This window comes from Hetaerina americana, unplaced genomic scaffold (assembly GCF_022747635.1).
Source record: "Hetaerina americana unplaced genomic scaffold, ioHetAmer1.1.p SCAF_4, whole genome shotgun sequence".
Lineage (NCBI taxonomy): Eukaryota > Metazoa > Arthropoda > Insecta > Odonata > Calopterygidae > Hetaerina > Hetaerina americana.
This window is the reverse complement of record NW_027286985.1, coordinates 89,035,832-89,041,831: the sequence shown is the minus strand read 5'-3', so window position 1 is coordinate 89,041,831 and position 6,000 is coordinate 89,035,832.

Below are 6,000 nucleotides of genomic sequence, written 5' to 3'. Positions count from 1 at the left end.
AACAAAATTAAGAATTATACAATGTATCAATGCCAAATTAAAAACCTTTTCACTCATTATATATATAGTGATTAGCATAAGTTGTGCATAGTAGCATTAATTCGTGCTATTCCTATATCAGCATTGGTTATGAAATTACGGAAAATTGATTTTCATTTATCCGCTTGAGAGGAAACCTTTCAACATCTTTATGAATACATAAACATTGAATAGCTTGTAGATATTAATAATAATGAATTACTAGGCATTTAACTATGCTCCTATGCTCCATGGCTGCTCCTTGCCCATCCTTTGGCCCTCCCTAAGGTATGGTATTGCATTCTCTCCTAAGATTCATATATGTAGTGTTAGGAAGAGGAGTGAGACAGGGCTGTCCATTATCACCTGTGCTGTTTAATTTATATATGGAGGAAATGATTAAAGAGGCATGGGAAAAACTGGGGATAGGAAAGGAATTCATAAAATCAGTTAGGTTTATGGATGATCAAGCTTTAGTTTGTCCGTCAGCCAATGGGTTGCAAGCATTGCTGAGTGAACTGGAAATTCAGTGTGATAAATATGAGATAAGAATAAATATACATGAAACAAAGGCTATGCGATCATCCAGAAAGAGGAAGGCTTAATTAAATGTTCAACTATGAGGGTAAAAAATAGAGCCAGTGGAATAGTTTATGTATCTCAATATTGTTTTGGACCAAAATGGTCAAAGTATTAGGGACTTTAGGCAAAGAATTGTACTAGGCAAAGAGGCTTTCACAAAGAGGAGCAAATTCATGAGAAAGACATTGAGTAAGGATGCTAAGAAAAGGTTTGTCAAAACTTTGATATGGAGTGTAGTCATGCACAGCCCGGAAACATGGCCATTGAAGGAGGATGATGGATGTAGTTGGACCCTTTTAAAATCTGGGCATGGGGAAGAATGGACAAGGTGAAGTAGACAGAAAGTAAAACAAATGAGGAAGTGCTGATCATAGTGGGGATGGAGAGGGGAAAGCTGGGAGAAATCATAAGGAGCCAGGAAAAATGGATGCAGAGCATATTGATTGGCAATGGGATGTTGAAGACTGTGATAGAGGGGAGAATGTTAAGCATACAAGGAAGGGGCAGGAATAGGATAGGGATGTTCGATGGGATGAAGGAAGTATACTTGTTCAAGAATGAAGAAGGGCGCATTGGAGAGTAGGAATTTTTGGTTCTGTTTTGCTGGCCGAGATAAGGGAATTATTTGGTAGCTTGTGTCTATCGAAAATCTACCTTCACCAGTAGATAACTTAATAATAATAATAGTAATAGTTACTAAGGTTTGGCATTCAACAGTAAAAATCATGTGCACCATTCGGGATAGGTATGTAATTCATTAGGGTTAGGATTAGCAGGGAATTGAGGAAGGTTAGGGAAAAACTCAATGTCATCATTTTCCTTCTCTAAAATGATAGATGCCAAGAAGTCAACAATTTAACACCCCATCTGACAAATGGCATACTCCACTCAAAATGCTTTCAATTCAGCACCCCAAGTAGTCATCTGGTTGCCTCTAATAAACTATCAACTCTGGGATTCATACTCTGGAGTTAGAAGGCAGTACATTAGCCATTACACCTTTCCATCCCCTTAAAGCGATAATTTGGATTTTTGGCTCATTTCAGTTCAGTAATTTTTCTTAATTTAAATATTTTCTTTGTATACTCAATGAATTTCAATTTTTTGTTCCGGTACAGGAAGCATTTTTCGGAAGTTCGTATGTAAAATTCAGGTGTCTTAAGGCAATTGTTACTCTACAAGACTAATTAAAATAATACAAAAGGTACAAGTAATGATGAATAGATGAGATATCTCCTCTGGAATATGATGAATAATAATGTGTGTGAATCGTAATGAGAATTTTTTCCTGCATAAAGGAGGCAAACAGTATGTTAGTAGAGTGTGTAACTGTTCCTAGTGAATTCATTATGATTGCTCTCATGTGAAGGAAGTTACTTACAGAGTTAGGTCAAAAAGGCAAAGTCAAAAAGGTCATGGAAGTGCATAACTCCTATATTGAAGGGTGTGAAAGGCAAAATGGGAAGTATCTATGGTTGTAAAATAATGTAAAAAAATCAAGAAAATTTTATCTTTTTTGAGGGATAAATATGATAATTTTATTAACCATTACCCTAGATTGAATGACAAAGAGATTGAGTTAAATATTGCCAATAGACTTGAAAAAACTACATGGAGACTGAAAAAAAGTTCATTTATTTTGCATGCAAATATTTGGATTCTGAGGTTGAAGTCTAGGATTGGATATTGAAAGCAAAAGTGTTGACAAAATTAAATCTGATGTACGCAATGAAACTAGGATAGATACAAATAATGGTATCTCATTGATAAAAATCACAATGTCAAATTACTTGAGGAAATTCAAATATGAAAGGAAAAAATCTATTAAAATGCTTAAAAGAGTTCCATATGAATAATGTAATTTGAGGATGAAACAGTGTAATGGTATTTAGGTTCTTTTTTCACTAAATTTGAAAAAGGGAGCTCTCAAATATAAATCTGTACAAATGATCAACTAGTTCAATTATATGATCAGATAGATCAGCTACTCCAGTTATAATGGTAGAGATAGAGAAATACCATGAATAGCTTGTAGCTAAGTTCATTCATTACACTGTGAAATTCAATAAACACTATGTTTTTCCTTCATTTACAAATGTAAAGGAACAAATGAACAAATATACTTGATCATTGCACTTATTCAATTGATTTTCAAGACACACCGCCTGCAAATAAAACCAAAGCACATTTTCTGTAAGCATGGCATTTCTAGCTTCACAGAATAATTACCTAGTTATTATCAAAACCCTTGTTATAAAATGTACTCATTTCCATTTATTCCCTCTGAGAAGTCGAGTCCACCATGGCCGCCCAGCCTTGGCACCAACTGCTGAATGCTTGTGATGGACTTTTGGGCTTCTGTTGTTACTGATAGTCAGATTGTTATCTTCTGTAACTTATATGCTTGGCTAGCACCGTGGTGCATATACCATGCTAGAGCCATTGCCCTAGCATGGAGTTAGTAGTAGATTCCCCCCTAAAGGTTCCTTTTCTTTAAGGCATGCAACCATGTTCTTCCTCCATTTACCAGCACATCCTACTTTTGTCCTGCAGCATAATTTATTATTTCCACATTGCCTTTGATATTCTTTTAGTTTTTTACTTTAAGTAGAAGTCTATAATATTTTGTAACAGTGAAGGCATTAAAAGCAAATGGTTACAGAGTGAATTGGAAGTTGTCAATATGTCCACTGAAAAAAATGTACACATGATGAAAATACGTCATACTGCCATTGAAGGGTACTGGACAACAGCTGGTGCTTAATGGCCTTGACTTCAAGCGAATGAAACACTCCCACACTTAGATCTCTCACTGTGCCATAAGGGCCCGGGAGGAAGGAAGCAGACATAAGACATTCACAGTCTCTTTCGGAAGCTATTGATATCTGTGGAAAAAAGGTGTGTGTGTGGTTATACAATCAAAGTTCCTCCATGTCTTCTGCTTTCTCTTCAATGCCAAGGGCATGAGTAAGCTTGCCAACTTTATGCTACTTCGTCGATATTATTTTTCAATAATTCAGTGAATCCCACAAATTCATACCAGTTGTTTCCAAAAAACATAGATGTTTGCTTTACTTTTCCAGGATGCTGTGATATTTTCATTGAAATTGTACGCTCTGTATAACAAGAAATATATGAAAATTGCATATTTTGTCCCATTTTCGGAAGCTGCTGAAGTAAATGCTATCTACTTGGCCATTGACTGCTCAGATGAGTCAAGGGTTGCATAACTTGGGGATTGACAAGTGCGTTTATTTTTATTTGTGCTCGCGCAGACTTAGTAATGCACGAATAAGCTTTAGTGTCAGCGTTTTCAATCATATTTTGGCTAATTTCTGTAATTAGACTTCCCAAAGTGTGCAATGGCCTTTTTGTAACCGCAGCCTGATGAAATGAACGCACAGATTTAACAGTATCCTTGAGTCTATGCTATTCCTGGTACTATAATGCAGAAAGATTTACATACACAGAAGGATAGTGTCGACCTGACGAAAGGCCATCTAGAACAGGGTTGGCTAAACCGTGGCCTACTTATTTTTTTTAAATAGTTGTCATCACTGAATCCATCTTAATATTTTCAACACTAAAGAGATCTCAGTTCAATTCGTACAGCCTTCGGTAATGTTCAACTCCTCGGTGTCTGAAACATAGAATGGAACTTGTGAGATGATACTTCAGGTGGGTTAACAAACGGACGAATATTTTTATCAGTGTTGCTATTGTGCGTTCCTGCTCAAACGTCCACAAACACCGCGCACTGGCAACACATCATGTGTTTGAAGTCACATGCGCACGTTCGATATGGTCAGTCAGTTCTGAGTGAGCCATCGTGGCGTGGAGTTTGAAGTAGTGTTTAATTAAGTGTACTGTACTACCATGTTTTTTGCATTGAGAATGTTTTAAAGACAGATTCAAGATTAAATATATATTATGTTTGTCAAAGAAGAGCACAACTACTTTTTCTTGACACGAACGTAGCATTCAAATTTCACATAATTGATATCCTTTGTGCTACAGCATACATACTTGCAACTTATTTGTTCTTTTTCTCTTTTTTATAGTTTTAAACTTTTCTATGCTTAATGTCCTGTTATTCATTAAAGTGCAAAAGAAAATGAGCAATAGAAGCCAAGAAGGTTATTGCAAGCATGAATTCAATGAGCAGTGGGCTACAAATTTAAACAAATATTTTTTTAAATATCCAAAACTGAAATATCACTGCATTATACACCAAGAGGCGCTGCATGGGAAACCTTTCAGTATGCAGCACGTTATGTTGCCAGTTGTGAAATTTATGAATAAAATTAGGGCAAAAGCATTAAACAGACGAGAATTCAGAGAATACTGTATATTGTTAGATTTGGAATATGGTGCACTTATCCTTCATTATGAAGTGTGCTGGCTTTCTAAAGGTCAGGTTCTGATTAGATTTTGGATATTGAAAAATGCCATTTCTATTTTTTTAGAACTGGGAAATTAACTGCCCAATGAAATATCTTATTATTTGACAACAACTGGAAATTTAATTTGGCATTTTAAAATAATGTTACTCGCCATCTTAATGATCTAAAATTAAAACTACAAGGCAAAAATAAATTACTTCCTAACTTAGTTAATGGTATCAGTTCATTTAAAATGACATTAAAATTATTACAATGCAATAATTTCAGAGGGTAAAAATCATTCACCTTCAACAAGATGACCAGCGAATGATTTTTACCCTCTGAAATTGTTGCACTATAATGTACATTTAGTGGATGACTCCATTAAAAGTTACTGTCGCTGCATCTGCCCCAGTTTCTAGGAAATTAAAACTTTTAATCTCCCAGTTAGAAAATGAGGATTTTAGTAAATTCCACGTTTGAAAGAGCAGAGTAAATAGATTGCATATAATAGCAGCTTGGCTAAATATATTGAAAAATCAAGATGTAGCAAGAGCCATTTGAAAGTCGTTTTCATGGTTTAACTAAAGAAGAAGATTGCATAATCGTATTGATAAACCCATTTTCGCTTAGTGAACAAAATGTAATGCAGATGTCTAGCAACTTACAAATCGAACTGGTTGATTAAAAACCCAATCCATGTTTGAAAATGAAATTTGATGAGCTTTTTTCAAATCAAAATGCTTCTGATATAATTAATTTCTGGAATTCATTACCTAGTGAACATTTCCCAGAGCTAAGAAAATAGATATGCAAAAAGTTTTACAAGTCGTTTTGGAATGACATTCAGATATCAACAAGCATTTTTATTCATGAAATTGGTTAAAAGCAAAATAAGGTCGTGAATAAGTGACTCAATTTGAAGAACTCTCTGCTGCTTTTAGTGACAAATTTTACACCAAACATTAAAAAACTAGCAAATCCAAGCAGGCACTAAAATTTCATTAAAGATAAGTAA